At 43.2% G+C, this 20455-nt stretch overlaps 1 protein-coding gene across 1 annotated transcript in view; it reads left to right on the top strand.

Moving 5' to 3' along the window:
- Positions 1–20455, top strand: part of LOC126310273 (lachesin-like) — a 1180447-nt gene that overhangs the window by 575015 nt on the left and 584977 nt on the right. The gene's annotated exons all lie outside the window — the stretch shown is intronic.

The following is a 20455-nucleotide window of genomic DNA, read 5'->3' as shown; positions in this document are numbered from 1 at the left end:
GAGCGGTAAGATACTATGAGTAGATACCAAACGCGTGATATTGGTTTAGCGTAATGAATAGCGTCCTATAACGATTTTTTTTTGTTGGGGGGGGGGGGGGGGTGGTTCGCGTCCTGACACAACCAATTTTTTTCCCTCAGATTTGCGTTTTTATTAGGTTCTGATACTTCATTACTAGTTTAATAGAAGTATAGACTAATTATTTGATGTTACGTAAATACAAGTTCACCTATTTATGAAGTGTGACTTTGTTCGATTGGCTTAATCTGAAGGATAGCTTGCGCTACTTGTATAAAGATATTTTGCTCCTTCTTCTTTTACGCTTCGTAATTCACACTTGGTTTAAGAATCATGAAAGAAGGTTGTATACGTGGAAGAATCCTGGAGATACTAAAAGGTATCAGATAGATTATATAATGGTAAGACAGAGATTTAGGAACCAGGTTTTAAGTTGTAAGACATTTCCAGGGGCAGATGTGGACTCTGACCACAATCTATTGGTTATGACCTGTAGATTAAAACTGAAGAAGCTGCAAAAATGTGGGAAATTAAGGAGATGGGACCTGGATAAACTGAAAGAACCAGAGGTTGTACAGAGTTTCAGAGAGAGCATAAAGGAACAATTGACAGGAATAGGGGAAAGAAATACAGTAGAAGAAGAATGGGTAGCTCTGAGGGATGTAGTAGTGAAGGCAGCAAAGGATAAAGTAGGTACAAAGACGAGGGCTGCAAGAAATCCTTGGGTAACAGAAGAAATATTGAATTTAATTGATGAAAGGAGAAAATATAAAAATGCATTAAATGAAGCAGGCAAAAAGGAATACAAACGTCTCAAAAATGAGATCGACAGGAAGTGCAAAATGGCTAAACAGGGATGGCTAGAGGACAAATGTAAGGATGTAGAAGCTTATCTCACTAGGGGTAAGATAGATACTGCCTACAGGAAAATTAAAGAGACCTTTGGAGAGAAGAGAACCACGTGTATGAATATCAAGAGCTCAGATGGCAGCCCAGTTCTAAGCAAAGAAGGGAAGGCAGAAAGGTGGAAGGAGTATATAGAAGGTTTATACAAGGGCGATGTACTTGAGGACAATATTATGGAAATAGAAGAGGATGTAGATGAAGACGAAATGGGAGATACGATACTGCGTGAAGAGTTTGACAGAGCACTGAAAGACCTGAGTCGAAACAAGGCCCCCGGAGTAGACAACATTCCATTAGAACTACTGACGGCCTTGGGAGAGCCAGTCATGACAAAACTCTACCAGCTGGTGAGCAAGATGTATGAGACAGGCGAAATACCCTCAGACTTCAAGAAGAATATAATAATTCCAATCCCAAAGAAAGCAGGTGCTGACAGATGTGAAAATTACCGGACTATCAGTTTAATAAGCCACGGCTGCAAAATACTAACGCGAATTCTGTACAGACGAATGGAAAAACTGGTAGATGCAGACCTCGGGGAGGATCAGTTTGGATTCCGTCGAAATGTTGGAACACGTGAGGCAATACTGACCTTACGACTTATCTTAGAAGAAAGATTAAGAAAAGGCAAACCTACGTTTCTAGCATTTGTTGACTTAGAGAAAGCTTTTGACAATGTTGACTGGAATACTCTTTTTCAAATTCTAAAGGTGGCAGGGGTAAAATACAGGGAACGAAAGGCTATTTATAATTTGTACAGAACCCAGATGGCAGTAATAAGAGTCGAGGGGCATGAAAGGGAAGCAGTGGTTGGGAAAGGAGTGAGACAGGGTTGTAGCCTCTCCCCGATGTTATTCAATCTGTATATTGAGCAAGCAGTAAAGGAAACAAAAGAAAAATTTGGAGTAGGTATTAAAATTCATGGAGACGAAGTAAAAACTTTGAGGTTCGCCGATGACATTGTAATTCTGTCAGAGACGGCAAAGGACTTGGAAGAGCAGTTGAACGGAATGGACAGTGTCTTGAAAGGAGGATATAAGATGAACATTAACAAAAGCAAAACGAGGGTAACGGAATGTAGTCAAACTAAATCGGGTGATGCTGAGGGAATTAGATTAGGAAGTGAGACACTTAAAGCAGTAAAGGAGTTTTGCTATTTAGGAAGTAAAATAACTGATGATGGTCGAAGTAGAGAGGATATAAAATGTAGACTGGCAATGGCAAGGAAAGCGTTTCTGAAGAAGAGAAATTTGTTAACATCGAATATAGATTTATGTATCAGGAAGTCGTTTCTGAAAGTATTTGTTTGGAGTGTAGCCATGTATGGAAGTGAAACATGGACGATAACTAGTTTGGACAAGAAGAGAATAGAAGCTTTCGAAATGTGGTGCTACAGAAGAATACTGAAGATAAGGTGGATAGATCACGTAACTAATGAGGAGGTATTGAATAGGATTGGAGAGAAGAGAAGTTTGTGGCACAACTTGACTAGAAGAAGGGATCGGTTGGTAGGACATGTTTTGAGGCATCAAGGGATCACAAATTTAGCATTGGAGGGCAGCGTGGAGGGTAAAAATCGTAGAGGGAGACCGAGAGATGAGTACACTAAGCAGATTCAGAAGGATGTAGGTTGCAGTAGGTACTGGGAGATGAAGCAGCTTGCACAGGATAGAGTAGCATGGAGAGCTGCATCAAGCCAGTCTCAGGACTGAAGACAACAAGAACAACAATTCACACGTTGAAGATTCTGCTACGTGGTAGGAACAGTGATCAAGTAAGACTTACCTTCGGGTTTTACTAAAATGTGGGAATGATGAAATAATGTTTATCCTATGCGGATAAGTATTCCAAATTTGTAACGCACTGTTTGTAATGGAACTTTTATAAGCCTGTGTCCTCATTGATTGGACATGGTACTTTCCTTTTCGTGGACTATGAAAGAAATGTGCATTTTAATAGAGCTAACGTGGGAATTTTAGGCGCGCCCGTTGAGTAAACAGTGTGATTTACGGATTAGAAACATCCCTCAACTGTCGCTGCAGTGCGTTGCGATAGCGTATACCACTTTGGGGCCCACGTACCATATGCACAAGTCGCATCGTTCCTGAGCAGCACGTTGAACTTGGCACGTTCAACGATAACGTCCGACAGCGCGGTCCTTGTGCCGACGGCTTTAGCCCAGGGCACCTCGTTCAGTGCCCTCAGACAGCTTTGCACCTGGGAGGCCACGAATTAGCGCTCCAGCCCCGCCCCTGCTGATGCCATCTTGCAGTCCGCCGGACGATGTCACCCAGAGACCAGATGCCAGCAGATCTCTCGCGCCTTTGCACCGGTGTAACACCAAGGCGCGACGGGCCACAGCAATAACGCCACAGCAATGACGTGCCCGTACAGAGTAGGTTGGAGGTAGCCTCAGCAGGCCCGTTGGCCGCCGGTATCTATCGTCAGAAGGTCGTCGTGGTTGGTCTGCAATTCAAACAATAGTCATTCTCTCTGATTCTAGATGCTGACAGAATGGCGACACGACTGCCTGCTTTGAATCTTTGGGATCGCTTATTTGTACGTCGCTTATTTGTAGGTCTCTTCCCTATGCTCTGACGTAGTTCTCCTCGAAGAGGCAGATCAGCTATCTTCAGCCCGCCCCGGCCCCTACAAAGATGTCAGTAGGTCCTGTTGTGACTGCAACGTATGGGATCTTCACAGCACGTCAGTGCCCTGTGCTGCCCTGATTACTTCACAATTGTACACAGCGCCCGTCGGGCCGTGCCTTCTAGCCCGCAAGCGGTGTCCTAACCTGCCTCGCAGAATCGTTTGCAAAATATAACATTGCCCGCACCTGCGATCCGAAGTAACAATCGGTCTGTTAATTGCTGCCTTCCGGCCATAGCTGCTTGAAATTTGCAAGAATCCCCAAAATCCTCGTCTGTATTTACTCTTAGCGCAGCGTAGCTTCGATTCGTCCTGAATCTTTAACATCATGCTCCCACGGAACTACCTTAACTCTAATAATTTGCACATTGAGGACAATCTCCCGATTTCACCATACAGGACTTCCGCTCACATTTTACTACTACCATGTATCCCCGACCGATGTCGGTCAACCATTCCACTGGTAATTGGTGTGTTGTCACGTCCACAGCCTGTGGCCTCTTTTTCTTGGCAAGAAATACAGTACGCAAAAGCCTACCAGAAACACACCACAACTAGTGGCTGATATGCTGACCACTAAAACTTAGCGCTCCTGTTCTTCTCAAAAATAGTGTACATGCTGCCCTTGCTACGACCGTACTAATCTGTCCAAGCACTGCAAAAGCTTTGGTTGGAGTGTGTCACTTAAAATATATTAAATTTTGAACGGGTGGTACCCTCAGAGATGCTTCTGACGAAAGGCAAGAGTCCCGAGTTCGAGTCTCGGTCGGGCACACAGTTTTAATCTGCCAGGAAGTTTCATATCAGCGCACACTCCGCTGCAGAGTGAAAATCTCAATCTGGAAACATCCCCTAGGCTGTGGCTAAGCCATATCTCCGCAGTATCCTTTCTTTCGGGAGTGCTAATTCTGCCAGGTTCGCAGGAGAGCTTCTGTAAAGTTTGGAGGGTGGGAGACGAGGTACTGGCAGAAGTAAAGCTGTGAGTACCGGGCGTGAGTCGTGCTTCGGTAGCTCAGATGGTAGAGCATTTGCCCGCGAAAGGCAAAGGTCCCGAGTTCGAGTCTCGGTCGGGCACACAGTTTTAATCTGCCAGAAAGTTTCATATCAGCACACACTCCGCTGCAGAGTGAAAACCTCAGTCTGGAAAAAAAATGGCTATGAGCACTATGGGACTTAACATCTGTGGTCATCAGTCCCCTGGAACTTAGAACTACTTAAACTTAACTAACCTAAGGACATCACACATATCCATTGCCGAGGCAGGATTCGAACCTGCGACCGTAGCAGTCGCGCGGTTTCGGACTGAGCGCCTTAACCGCGAAACCACCGCGGCCGGCCATCCTGGAAACATCTCCTAGGCTGTGGCTAAGCCATGTCTCCGCATTATCCTTTCTTTCGGGAGTGCAGTTCTGCTAGGTTCGCAGGAGAGCTTCTGTAAAGTTTGGAGTGTGGGAGACGAGGTACTGGCAGAAGTAAAGCTGTGAGTACCAGGCGTGAGTCGTGCTTCGGTAGCTTAGATGGTAGAGCACTTGCCCGCGAAAGACAAAGATCCCGAGTTCGAGTCCGGTCGGGCACACAGTTTTAACCTGCCAGGAAGTTTCATATCAGCGCACACTCCGCTGCAGAGTGAAAATCCCATTCTGGAATGTCATAACAGTTGACCCTGTGAGCGTAGGCGGAAGACAATAATCTGTCCCGATTCTCTCAAAAGTCGTGCTCTTAATGATCATTCCGCTTTCCCGAAGCTCCAGTTGTTTCAACCCTATCGTTCTGCCTTCTTCGTAGCAAATCAACATGTTCTGGCGTTAGTATGGAGTATAACCAATGAATAACCACCCTCCAGAAGTACGTTCGGGCTGGCAGAAGCTCTTCCCCACAACTCGTCCCCCTTTACTTACCTCAGAAACAAACTCGCTTCACATGTCCGCATGTCAATCCGTACTTGGCCACCTGTACGGATCACAAATTACTCTATCGCCCCCCCCCCCCCCCCCCGCCCAATCTCTTTCCGAGAACGCACAATCCATAAAATAGAAAAAAAACGATATCACTAATAGTGGCATGAAAAACCAAAAGCTCCCCAAGGAAAAAAAAGTATCCCTATGGCAAAAAATACATACTCTTTGATATGTTGTTGTTGTTGTTGTCTTCAGTCCTGAGACTGGTTTGATGCAGCTCTCCATGCTACTCTATCCTGTGCAAGCTGCTTCATCTCCCAGTACCTACTGCAACCTACATCCTTCTGAATCTGCTTAGTGTATTCATCTCTCGGTCTCCCTCTACGATTTTTACCCCCCCCGCTGCCCACCAATGCTAAATTTGTGATCCCTTGATGCCTCAAAACATGTCCTACCAACCGATCCCTTCTTCTAGTCAAGTTGTGCCACAAACTTCTCTTCTCCCCAATCCTATTCAATACCTCCTCATTAGTTACGTGATCTATCCACCTTATCTTCAGTATTCTTCTGTAGCACCACATTTCGAAAGCTTCTATTCTCTTCTTGTCCAAACTAGTTATCGTCCATGTTTCACTTCCATACATAGCTACACTCCAAACAAATACTTTCAGAAACGACTTCCTGATACATAAATCTATATTAGATGTTAACAAATTTCTCTTCTTCAGAAACGCTTTCCTTGCCATTGCCAGTCTACATTTTATATCCTCTCTACTTCGACCATCATCAGTTATTTTACTTCCTAAAGAGCAAAACTCCTTTACTACTTTAAGTGTCTCATTTCCTAATCTAATTCCCTCAGCATCACCCGATTTAATTTGACAACATTCCATTATCCTCGTTTTGCTTTTGTTAATGTTCATCTTATATCCTCGTTTCAAGACACTGTCCATTCCGTTCAACTGCTCTTCCAAGTCCTTTGCCGTCTCTGACAGAATTACAATGTCATCGGCGAACCTCAAAGTTTTTACTTCGTCTCCATGAATTTTAATACCTACTCCAAATTTTTCTTTTGTTTCCTTTACTCCTTGCTCAATATACAGATTGAATAACATCGGGGAGAGGCTACAACCCTGTCTCACTCCTTTCCCAACCACTGCTTCCCTTTCATGCCCCTCGACTCTTATTACTGCCATCTGGTTTCTGTACAAATTATAAATAGCCTTTCGCTCCCTGTATTTTACCCCTGCCACCTTTAGAATTTGAAAGAGAGTATTCCAGTCAACATTGTCAAAAGCTTTCTCTAAGTCTACAAATGCTAGAAACGTAGGTTTGCCTTTTCTTAATCTTTCTTCTAAGATAAGTCGTAAGGTCAGTATTGCCTCACGTGTTCCAACATTTCGACGGAATCCAAACTGAACTCTTTGATATACTGAACCAAAATAAAAAAGCAACAAATCACGATTATACAACTTAATTATTCTACCTTGCCAACGGCCTTGCCGCAGTGGAAACACCGCTTCCCGTCAGATCACCGAACTTAAGCGCTGTCGAGCTGAGCCCTTATGAGGCAAACTGAGGTGCTACTTGATTGAGAAGTAGCGGCTCCGGTCTCGTAAACTGACATACGTCAGGGAGAGCGGTGTGCTGACCACATGCCCCTCCAAGCCGCATCCAGTGACGCCTGTGGGCTGAGGATGACATTGCGACCGGTCGGTACCATTGGGTCTTCCAAGGTGTATTCGGACGGAGTTTTACTTACATGACCTTAACCTATACGGCACGTCTAGTACTTTACGTTGCTCACCAATTCCAGTTCCCATCTTTTTACCCTTTGTAACTTTGTCCTCCTGATTTGCTGCCGATAGCTGTGGTATCCCCTCTACCCTTCCTATAAACGGTTTTATGTGACTGACGTGAATAACAGTCTTTTTTTTTTTTTGGTAAACTGTAACTTCGCGTTGACCTGTGAGGTCATTTCCAAGACATGGTATGGTCCCTGGTATTTTGTTAAATATTTCTTCGTTTTCCCCTTTGACGTATAAGGACTAGCGACCATTACACATTGCCCCACGAGGTATTGCCCATACGTCTGTTCGGCTGTTCCTGGCGTTCTAGCGCCTTCGTCTTTGCCTTTTGAAAATTCCTGCACAACTTCCAAATTTGGGGATCAGATGATCAAAGGGAGATGGCATTTTCCTACCGCATACCACCTTAAATGGCGACAAGTTCATTGCAGTGTGCACATTCTAATTACATGCACATAGTAGATATCATAAATAGGTGTACCAATCGTATCAGGGATCTACGTAATAGCTCAACATTTTTGCAATTGTCTTGTGCACGCGTTCCCTTCTCCCATCGGTATGTGGATGAAACGGACTCGACTGTAAGTTCTCTATACGCCTCACACGGCATAGCTGCTTCATTAAATCCGAGACAACATTTGTACCTTTGTCCGTAATTATGGTCTCAGGCGCCCCAAACTTTAATACCCATTTGTTTACTAACACCTGTGCTACAGTACTCGCCAGGCCAAACATCGAGAAAAACGAACGATGATCGTGAGAACTTACCTATTTCCTGCCAGTGTCTTATTAAATTGCACGAGGACATGCAACATCAACATAGAAAACGGGCTGGACACCTCTGGTAATCTTTGCAGCGGCACTTTCTGGTGCGTAATGACGGTCCTCTGCGCGCATGGCACACGTTTCTTAACATACTGCTCCACATCGCGCTTCCTGTTCCTCTACCAAAACTGCTATGCGTCGCACGTCACCCATCATGACCTGACAACATATGGTCGTGAGCGTGCTGCAAAACTTCCTTCCGAAAACCCTCTGGAACCACCACACGTGATCCACGCATCGTTGCGCTATACAACAAACCCTCGTGCGTAACGAATTTCGGCTGTGACTTAAATGCCTGACATTCTTTATCCCTTGCCTGTATCTGCTGCCACTCTTCAATAGCGTACTTAATATTGCTTCGCTGCGGCTTAATGAATCTTTTTTTGCGTGTGATCTCCCACAATTGTGGATTACCTCGTACTCGAATTCACTAATCTTAAGTGCCCACCGATTTAATCTGATAGATGGACCTATCAAAACAAGCAACAATTTCAGTGCTGCAAGATCTGTCACGATCTTAAACTTCCTACCACACAGATAATATCGAAAATATGGAATACCATATATGACCGTCAGCATCTCTTTCTCCGTTGTTGAGTAGTTTCGTTGTTTAACTGCCTTGAAGCGTAAGAAGTTCCTGACCATCTACCATCTGTCCCAAAACACAACCAACTGGCTCATTTGAAGCATCATACGAAAGGGTAAACTCTTTCCCGAAATTCGGAAAACCCACTACTGGATCAGAAACTAACATTTCTTTCCATTTTTCAGCTGCTTCCTGACATTCCTGCGACCAATGGCATTTCGTGCCATTCCTCAGTAACTTGTTCAACGGGCCGGCTGTTTTCGCAAAGTCATTCACGAAGCGTCAATAATAATTACAGAGGCGAATGAACGACTGTGCCTGATTAGTTGTTTGCGGTATCGGATAATATTGAACTGTGTCTGTAAGACGAGGATCGGCCTGTACGCTACGCTCACTAATCGCGCGCCCAGACAGTTTACCTGAGTTTGGGCAAAATTGCACTTTTCGACACAATTAAAAGTGGCGATTGTAGTCTACTAAAGACGTCCTCCAGATGTCTCACATGCACCGGTAATTCCTTTGAAGAAAGAATTATGTCATCGAGATAGACTAAACAAGTTTTTGGCTTTAATACTCTCATTTCTCCCTCTAACAACAACTGAAAAGTTTCCGGTGCGTTCTTTAGTCCAGATTGAGTGTGTATGTAATGAAAATGTCCTGCTGGAACGATAAACGCTGGTTTCGGCCTATCTTCAGCCGCCACCTCCAACTGATGGTATCCACTCCTGAGGTTCATAGTTGTAAAGAACCGGCACTGACCCAGGTTATCCAAATTTTGCGTGATGTTTGGAACTGGATAAGCATCCTAAATGGTTTGCGGGTTTAGGTATCTGTAATCACAAAATCCGTATTTTCGTGTCCCGTCCGCCGACTTTTGTGTCACGTTGACAATGTTTACACTCTAGAGGCTAGCACTCGGTTCTGTGAACGAATCCCGTAGTTTTTGTTCAATAAATTTTTCTACCAATGGTTGCGGCTGCTTCGCTATACGATACGGCATCCTGTATCTTGGTGCACTATCCCCTGTCGGTATGTGATGTTGCTTCAGCGGGGTTGCTGGTAATCTCCAGTTTGCAAAAATAATTCACTAAACCTCAACAATAAGTTGTCATTACTCTTCAAATTATCTACTTTCCCTCGTAACACTTCTTTATCGATGGTTTTTTTTGTGTCTTTGCTCTAGGCTCGACCTATCAAAGTCCTCATCTTCTAAGTCTACCAGAGTGGCTATTATTGCACCCTTTGACAGAGTCACCTCTCCTCCGCGAAAGTTATTCACACTTACTAGAATCATTTGTTCCCCGTTAATATCACTTACATGCGCTGAACTCCAGCGATAAAACAATGCGAACTATTCAACTCTTCATTGCTTAAGAGCAGTTCAACCACATATAATGTATACCCGTCAAATCGGAATCCACTGAAACACACACTATCTTTCCCATACCTGCTCGTATTTTATCCTGTTGATGAATGTTTACTGAAAAAGTACGCACTTCAGCTAGTATAACTGCAATGTTATGTGAATCTTGCGCCATTGTCTCAGCTGCAACTGTTTCACATAGTTGAAACAAAGTCAGACTGCCGCCCGTTGTGGCCGAGCGGTTCTTGGCGCTGCAGTCCGGATTCGCGCTGCTGCAACGGTCACAGGTTCGAATCCTGCCTCGGGCATGGATGTGTGTGACGTCCTAAGTTAGATAGTTTTAAGTAGTTCTATGTCTAGGGGATTGATGACTTAACTTGTTAAGTCCCATAGTGCTCAGAGCCATTTGAACCATTTTTGAAGTTAGACTGAGTTCCACAGTGCGTTGCAAAAGCTCAATCTCAGCGTGATGTTTGTCGAGAAAGTCTAGCCCGGGAATCACTGAGTAGCCTTGGCCTATGCATGGCAACGCATCCATGCGTTCGCTAAACTTAGTTTACCGGACTGCAGGCTCCAGCACTGCCGTACCCAGTGATTCCGTGCTTTTATCACCAACCCGACATAACATATACCGTGGTGGCCCAAGTCTCCTCTTTCCCACGAGGTCCAGATTGATAACGGACACATTCGCACCCGTGTCTATAATCCGTTCAACATAAGAATAAACCTAATGTAAGCAAACACAAACGCGAGATTGGTCAGAAGCCGTAACACACGTACACTGGTGTTGTTACACTTAAGTATTAGATATCTTATAACTAAGTTAATTTAAACGAAATTTTAAGATATTCAAATGTATTAACAGCCATCAACGTTTTTCTTAAGTACGCTTTAGCAACGTAATTTTTATTTCAAAAATCGTGCACAGTCACAGCCTCTGCAGCGTTGTACTCTCTGATTGTCGCCCTGTTAATGCGCAGTATGAAAATAGCTGAGGCTGCTTTCTGTTTTGTAGTGAAACACGCGCGTGGAACACAGTTAAAAAGTGCCGAGAAACAGGCTGTTCTTATCGTTTTCCATAAATTTACGGAGATAATCGGCTTTGAAGTTTTCCCCGGCTGTGTATACTGCATTTGTTAACTAACTCCAGAGCGAACGTGTAGCGCAGTTGGTAGCGTAATTGACTGTGCCCAGCATGCGAGTATTTGTGCGTTCGGTCTAATCTCCGGAGTATCATTTCTTTTTCTCGTTCAATTTGAAATACCTGCATCTCGTAATTATAAAACTCATCATCACTTTTATGAATAATGCACGTCTTCTTGTTTCTATATTCATATTGGATGCGAAATTCCTGTTTCCATTTCAAATACAAATTCTTAATTGATGTTTTGTGGAAGACTGTTCCCGTTCATAAAATTTTTTTGAAATTAAGAAAACATAACAATTTAATTTTTAAGGCAGAAATGAGAAACCAAATCACCCGCCAGGTTAGCCCAGAGCACTAATGCGCTGCTTCCTGGAGTCGGGTAGGCGCGCCGGCCCCGGATCGAATCCACCCGCCGGATCAACGACGAGGGCCGGTGTGCCGGCCGCCTGGATGTGGTTTTAGGCGGTTTTCCACATCCCTCTAGGTGAATACCGGGCTGGTCTCCACGTCCCGCTTCAGTTACACGATTCACAAACATTTGAAACACATCCGAGCTTTCCATGATTTACACTGGACGCAGACAGATGAGGTACTCTGATGCCGTCCCAGGGGGTACAGGGTGGCGGCAGGAAGGGCATCCGGTCACCCCCTTACATTAACATGCCAAATCCGATTTAACCAAGCCAACCCCGCGCAAAATGTGGGACAAAGGCGAAAGCGATAGAATAGAAAAAAAAATGAGAAACCAAATCCTCTTTATCTGGACTATGTCCATTGTCTTATACCATAGGGGTACATAAGTATCTAGAAACAAGGAAAACCATCATTTTCACAGCATCAGGCACATCATACAATCCTGCATTTTTACGTTTGCTACTGTACTATTACAATATGAACGCAACGTAACTGTTCTGGAGCCAAGCTGCTGGATTGGCCCGAGAAGTAAACAGACTGTTAAGCTGCCAGACGTACTGAAACTAACGCACGCAGCCGAACGATGGCGGGATATAGGACGGCTCGTCATAAAAGAAGAGAAAATGTTGCGCCTGGTTGGCTTCATGGACTGTGTTGTTGATAGGCTCGTTATCAACGTAGCAGCTGACACTTCCAGACACTTACAACTGGCACTAAATTATGACGCCCACCATTACCTCTAAACAAACGTATGTCCACGAGTTCCTGTGGCTTCACAAAAGTAACTTTAAACATCCTGTGCCCTAACACACAACTAACTTTGACAACGAGAGCGCTGGCAGGTGCAGCTGCTGATTTCCAAAATCTATGCTGTAATTATTCATGGTGCAACAATAATTTACAGAAAGGTCATCAGGTATATCTGTATGAAAACTCGAGCTTTTTATACACAACAAGCTGGTTGGAGTGCAACTGTTACATGAAAATATCAAATAAAACTCAGTTTCTTCCAAGGACTTTCAAATACGTTAAAGGGGACAAGTATAAGGCTAACAACAGTTATGCAACCCACTTCTATTTATCATTTTAACGAGGTAATGCTTATAAATAATGGTCTATTCCGCATTACATATGGGTGTGTAGATACTTTTTACCCGATAGTGTATTTATTTTGATAATAGTCGTTCCTGAGATCTCTCGATATCAAGGGTGACGATGTCTGATCCCAGACCTTTGTCGTAAGCTGTATAGCTTCAATTTTAACTTATTTTCATTTTATTTTCTATCATGTTAGTATGAAAATGGTCGGTGGCGACCGAAACCGTTCAAAACTTCACGTGATTTTGTGGACAATAAAATCATTTTCAAAAGGATTTACAAAGTGATTGGCGTCGTAGTTGTCGGATCGAATCCGCCCGCCGGATCAACGACGAGGGCCGGTGTGCCGGCCACCTGGATGTGGTTTTAGGCGGTTTTTACCACATCCCTCTAGGTGAATACCGGGCAGGTCTCCACGTCCCGCCTCAGTTACACGATTCACAAACATTTGAAACACATCCGAGCTTTCCATGATTTACACTGGACGCAGACAGATGAGGTACTCTGATGCCGTCCCAGGGGGTACAGGGTGGCGGCAGGAAGGGCATCCGGTCACCCCCTTACATTAACATGCCAAATCCGATTTAACCAAGCCAACCCCGCGCAAAATGTGGGACAAAGGCGAAAGCGATAGAATAGAAAAAAAAATGAGAAACCAAATCCTCTTTATCTGGACTATGTCCATTGTCTTATACCATAGGGGTACATAAGTATCTAGAAACAAGGAAAACCATCATTTTCACAGCATCAGGCACATCATACAATCCTGCATTTTTACGTTTGCTACTGTGCTATTACAATATGAACGCAACGTAACTGTTCTGGAGCCAAGCTGCTGGATTGGCCCGAGAAGTAAACAGACTGTTAAGCTGCCAGACGTACTGAAACTAACGCACGCAGCCGAACGATGACGGGATATAGGACGACTCGTCATAAAAGAAGAGAAAATGTTGCGCTGGTTTGCTTCATGGACTGTGTTGTTGATAGGCTCGTTATCAACGTAGCAGGTGACACTTCCAGAACTGAAAGGAGCTAAGAGATTACCAGACGACTGACTGTAAGTAATACCTTCAGTGGCTTCAACATTTAACTATACGGTGAAATCCTTCAATACTCTCTTACGTTACACACAGATTATGCAGAAGGATTACCTTATTGTTAACTAGGGAATTTTCATCATTCTTGCTTTAAATTAGAATAGTACATTGGCTAAAAACGATAACATGTTGCGGTTTTCGTCTAGACGTCTAAGGAGCGTATTGTGGGAGATTTGCAGTGTATTATTTCATTCTGCTTAAAAATTAAATGACATTCGTAGCCGCATTGCTTCTTGCTCGCCTCTTTTTACGTGTGAACTGCAGCTGGCCACGTCACTGTAGGCTAGCTGTACCAGCTAACGGGCCCGTACTGTCCAAGTTAAATGCGCTGGTAAAGCTGTTGTCCCGTACTATTTCTAAGTCGATGTGCGGGTAACGCACAACACGATACGACCCTTTTTATCGTATTTGACAGTACTCGAGACAGCTTGGTTGTAGTCACACGTGAAACGGAAATCCAATGAGATTTCGGCAAACGCGGAAGAATACATATTGCAATGTTTACATCAGGTTTATTATTATGATGAACGGATTATACCAAAAATCTCTGTTTTATGCCACTCACTAAACTCATTCCGTCTGTGGACTAATTTGTGTTACGGTCTATGGGGACTGCCTTCCGATGGTAGAAGCAATCCAGTTTGCGTTTAACCGCTGCTTCCCTTGCCGGTGTTTTCCACCATTCCTACCTTTGCACTCAAACGCCCAGTGGCCCACGATGCCACACGTGTAGCACTCTTGTTGCTTACACTGCTTCCTTACATGACCCTCCCAACCACACCTATAACATTGACTTCAGAAGCGAACACGCAATGGTTCAGTCTCTGCTTTGTGGCCATATTAACCTCCTCTACAAATGTTGCGATCCTAAGGGCTGACCCTAAGTCGTCTGAGATCTCCATCTGTACCCTCTGTGACATTTCAGCGGGTACACCACGCAAGAAAACATCCACCGCTCTATTTTCTGCCTCCTGTAACAGTACCCCATAAGATTCTGCGTTCTGTGTCCGTACGTATGTCTTTGAATTTAGCTTACGGGTTCTATCCGAGAATTCTTCCACAGACTCTTTGTCCGGCATCGACAAAGTAATTAATTTCTCCCAAAAAACTCGCTCACTTTTCTGCTTTTGGTACGGCTGGCACAATCCCGTGGTCCACAACAGGAACGTAAGTGCTTCACTCAATGTCTCGTTTTAAACAACATACGCTCTGGCGTCCCCTGCTAAACGCATATTAGTAACATACATACTTCATCTGACTACCCATGTGATTCCGCAACGTCCCATATATTCTTAACGAAAACTGTCATGTCCTCCCGTGCCTTAACCGAGAAGGAGTTCAACAGTGCGACCATTGCCGGGTCATACGGAACAGAGGGTACTCTCAATCCAGAGTTACATTCCCGTGACTCTGATTGCGACTGATAATGACTCTCTTGACCAGCCTCCATCTCGCAATTAGTTCAAAATTTCTTTCCTTCACGCTCTCAAAGTGATCTGCAAATGCTTGCACTCGCGGAGTTGAAGCAGAAACTGCATCTGCTGTAGTAGGACGAGTTTCAAATATTTTGCGTGCTCTACACCCACCTCAATGCAACCAAATGTTATGAGAGAAAGACATAACACAAACACACATTCAATTCTAAAAAAAAAGTAAACACAAATTAATTCCTCCGACGAGTCATCAGCCATCTACACTCAGTACAGCTACTAGACAGAGGACCAGTATGCCTACATGCAGAACAAACAGCTGCTACAGCTCTGGTACACGGCAACTATTCGCAAACAAACTGCAGAATGGACATCTCACTGTGAAACGTCCCCTTAGAAAAATTGTACAAGACTGTGCTTAAACTGACACAACAATATTTTTAGCGCAACGCGATCTGACTTTCAAAAATCCCTACAAAAGAATGGCCTTGACTAACATTAACCTATACGTTTCAGAAATGGCTTACCTCACAAAAATCTTGGTTACTCGAACTACTGCAATACAGCGAGCGCCACTACTGCCAACTAAATAAAAGATTCAAACTACGGAAGGCACTAACTACTGATAGACATAGTTAGCAAATAAAAGATTTTGATAGAGATAAACAATTTATTTACCTTAATATCATCAAAAGTCATAACATATATAGCAGTTCATGACATCTAGTCTTACAAATTTCAAAACTCTGCCATTTCTCTCTCCACATCCACCACTGCTGGCGGCTCACCTCCAACTGCGCAACGCTACGCGCCGCTAACAGCCAACTGCCCAACACTACAATGGTGAGTTTTACAACAATGCCAACCAGCCACTGAGTGCACATAGCACAGCCAGTGATTTTCATACAGAGCACTACGTGACGTTACCAATAAAAAAACCTAAACAGCCTACTTACCACTGGCACTAAATTATGACGCCCACCATTACCTCTAAACAAACGTATGTCCACGAGTTCCTGTGGCTTCACAAAAGTAACTTTAAACATCCTGTGCCCTAACACACAACTAACTTTGACAACGAGAGCGCTGGCAGGTGCAGCTGCTGATTTCCAAAATCTATGCCTGTAATTATTCATGGTGCAACAATAATTTACAGAAAGGTCATCAGGTATATATGTATGAAAACTCGAGATTTTTATACACAACAAGCTGGTTGGAGTGCAACTGTTACATGAAAATATCAAATAAAACTCACTTTCTTCCAAGGACTTTCAAATACGTTAAAGGGGTACAAGTATAGTGCCAACAACAGCTATACAACCCACTTCTATTTATCATTTTAACGAGATAATTTTTATAAATAATGGTCTATTCCGCATTACATATGGGTGTGCTAGATACTTTTTACCCGATAGTGTATTTATTTTGATAATAGCCGTTCCTGAGATCTCTCGATATCAACGGTGACGATGTCTGACCCCAGACCTTTGTCGTAAGCTGTATAGCTTCAGTTCTAACTTATATTCTTTTATTTTCTATCATGTTAGTATGAAAATGGTCGGTGACGACCAAAACCTTTCAAAACTTCACGTGATTTTGTGGACAATAAAATCATTTTCAAAAGGATTTACAAAGTGATTGGCGTCGTAGTTGTCGGCTAATTTATGTTTGTAAACGTGTGGTGTCTGTTGTTTCGGCCATGTCCGACAGAACAGACACTACTCAAATATACACCCTTTTGTGCGAACGTGACGGCTCCTTGACGTATGTTCCAGTGCGGATGCAGTAATATCGTCAGAACTCCTACGGAAATCAATAATTTGCAAGTTGGAGGGTAGTGTACGAAGGACACTGCAAAGCGGCATGCGCTAAGTTGGTACTTTCGGTCGCGGACCATGTTCGGAAGGTCGAAGCAGTTACGAGTCCTGGCCTGGCACAATTTTTCAGCTTTCGCCATGGCATTACCACATTGCCCTGTGTGGCTGAAAGTCTTGAGTTTCACACCCAGCCTGTCCTTCTCTTTGCCTATCCTCTACTTCATGTACATTGATGAGCCGAAACATCATGAACACTGTCCACCACGAGGTTGAAGCCTTCTGGTACTGTTGTGGGCACATCACACACTAAGAAAAGAATGTAAGCTGAAGAGGGACGAATGGAAAGATATAAGATACGGGACGCGGAAATCCACTGATACGAGGGTTGCCCAGAAAGTAAGTTCCGATCGGTCGCGAAATGGACACCACAGTGAAAGCCCGAAGAAGCTTTGCACATATGTGTTGGGTAGTGTCTCTAGTATGACCGTCGATCACATCAAGACGGTCTTTTCAGTTGTGAGGGCACTGTGAGCGAATAAAGGTGCCTAGAACAACGATGAGTCCCACCAAGTAGGAGGGCCCACTGAGAGGCTTCGCCTTAATGAATACAGCCCACCTAACACAACTGCCACGCACTCCTTCTTCATGGCAATTGTCAGCCGCACTCTCCAGGGGCAGTGAAGACACTCCTGCAGCCTTTTTGGTGGAAGTGTTCGATCAGCTTTCTATGACGATGATGTTGGAAATTTGTGGAAATTTGGTATAACGCTCCGACAAATGTCTAAATCGGAGCGAGGACTATGTAGAGAAGTATCTGGAAAGTGTAGCTAATTCTAACAAATAAAATGTTTGTGATTTTCACTATGGTTTCCATTTAGCGACCGATAGGAATTTATTTTCTGAACAACACTCGTACAAGCGGTTTTGACAAGTGGCACATTGTTACGACCCTGCAGCTGGAACTGATAATATATGAAATGGTGAAATTGGTGGCCTGTCGGCGTACTACTCGCGTGAGCTCTTATGGACTGTCGTTGAAGGATGGTGAAATAACGAGTAGATCATATAGTATTGGACGAATACGTCTCATCACAAAAGGTAGAGATCGGAGGATCGCTCACTGTGTAATCCAGGATAGGCATCGATCTGTGTCAGATCTGAAGACAGAGTACAATGCTGGTGCAGGCAAAGTGTTTCGGAGCACACTGTTCAAAGATCACTCCTATGTGTTCTGGTGTTGACCCAACGACACTGTCAGCTATGCAACAATGAGTTTTCACCGTGGATCAATAGAAATGCGTCGTCTGTCGAATGAACTGCATTTCGTGTCACACCAGTACGATGATTGGGTCCTTACACGCCGTCATCAAGCCATCATGGCTTCACGAAATGTGCACCTCGCCAAAGATGCAGGCTTGTGAGGGCAGAACTATGCTTTTGGGTACATTAATGACTGGTTTGGATCATACCTGGCAGATAGGGTACAAAAAGTAGAGATAACACATACTTCTAATAGATCTAAACATGTAGTAAAACACTTATCAGAACCAAAATACATAAATATACAGGTTCTGCAAGGTAGCTTATTAAGACCAATACTATTCCTGATATACATCAATGATTTTCCCAATAGTGTTACACATAATGAAACAATTCTCTTCGCTAATGACAGCAGTATTATAGTCACAGAGAAAACAAGAGAATGCGCAGAGAAAGTAAATGAAACTTTTAAGGAAGTTTACGATTGGTCAATAAGCAATAAAGTGGCATTGAACATTAAGAAAACTAATGCCCTGAATTTCAGTTTGAAGAGGGAAAATGACAATGTTAAGTTAAATATGGATGGCACCTCTATAGATTGTGTAACAAATGTAAAATTTATAGGAATGAATATTGATTATCAGTGGTGTAAACACACAAAGGTACTTACAAACAGAATGGTATCAGCATGTTATGCCCTTAGAATCCTATCATCAACGTGTAACGTGCAGTGTCTTTTAGTTACATACTATTCATATGAGCACTGAGTTCTTAGCTCTGGCATTCTGTTTTGGGGAACAAATGCACAAAATATGAACACAATTTTCAAACTCCAGAAAAGAGCAACAATAATTTTAACTGCACCGTGTGTATACATTTATCAGACAGTTGTACACATCAGAAATAACATTGCTAATTACTGCACAAACAGCTCTGTCCATGACCATGGAACAAGAGCTAGACTCAACTTACATTTACCAAGAAAAAATAAACATAAAATTCAAAACAGCATTTTCTGCCAAGGAATAAAACTGTACAATAAATTACTAAATGACATTAAAGAAATTGCAAAAATACACTTACTTAAAAAGGCAGCTAAAAAGAACCTGTCTTGCAACACATTTTATACATTGAAGGATTACTTAGATAAAACAGAGTAGGGGTTTGGTAAAAAATGTGTTATAGAAATAAATAACAATAATGACTATAAAAACATCAAACATTCAACATAATACCTTCATACGATTTTTCCTTCTTTCGTCCTTTTCTATAAATACTTACCCCCAAGCCATGCATAGCAGAGCGATTCTAGGCGCTACAGTCTGGAACCGCGCGACCACTTTGGGCGCAGGTTCGAATCCTGCCGCGTGCATGGATGTGTGTCATGTTCAAATGGTTCAAATGGCTCTGAGCACTATGGGACTTATCATCTGAGGTCATCAGTCCCGTGGAAATTAGAACTACTTAAACCTAACTAACCTAAGGACATCACACCCATACTTGCTCTATGCAGGATTGTGTAGTGAGTGAAGTGTTACGGAACAATGTTTGTATAGTCTGTGCAGTGACTGATAGTGAGATATGAGTGAACAGTGTGGCATTACATTATTTAATAAGTTATTTGTAAAAAAAAGTATTGTACACCAGGAGTAAATCTAATGACTGTGTCTAGCTAGAAGTCTGTAAATTTATTTGTATACGAATTAGCTTATTTTAAATTGGTCTAAACTTGTAAATACTTTGACATGTCCTATATCCTTGTAAAAAGAGACCTGCGGATGAATAAAGCTACTACTACTACTACTACACTGATTTATGGTTCCATGGGATCTGTGGAGATATCACAAGCTGGGATATGGTAGCGAATTGAACAGTGACCCGAAAGTAGAATAAATTTCCTGTACTTCACGTCTATGGTCACAAATCTCTAAGTCCTCAGACTTCCTGTTTCGGTCAGTAGTGATCACGAGGACTTAAAAATGTATAGCCATAGACGTGAAGTAATGGAAGTTTATTCTGTAGTGCTAATCGAAGGCATCATCACAGCATCGCATCATGCTTGAAGTCCCCCCCCCCCCAACCCTAAGGCGATGACATCTTCCAGCAGGATAACTGTCCATATTGCAAGGTCAGAATCGT

Source organism: Schistocerca gregaria, chromosome 1, assembly GCF_023897955.1.
Source record: "Schistocerca gregaria isolate iqSchGreg1 chromosome 1, iqSchGreg1.2, whole genome shotgun sequence".
Taxonomy (NCBI): Eukaryota; Metazoa; Arthropoda; class Insecta; order Orthoptera; family Acrididae; genus Schistocerca; species Schistocerca gregaria.
Note: the sequence above shows the minus strand (reverse complement) of the source record. Positions and strands in the feature narration are given on the sequence as shown.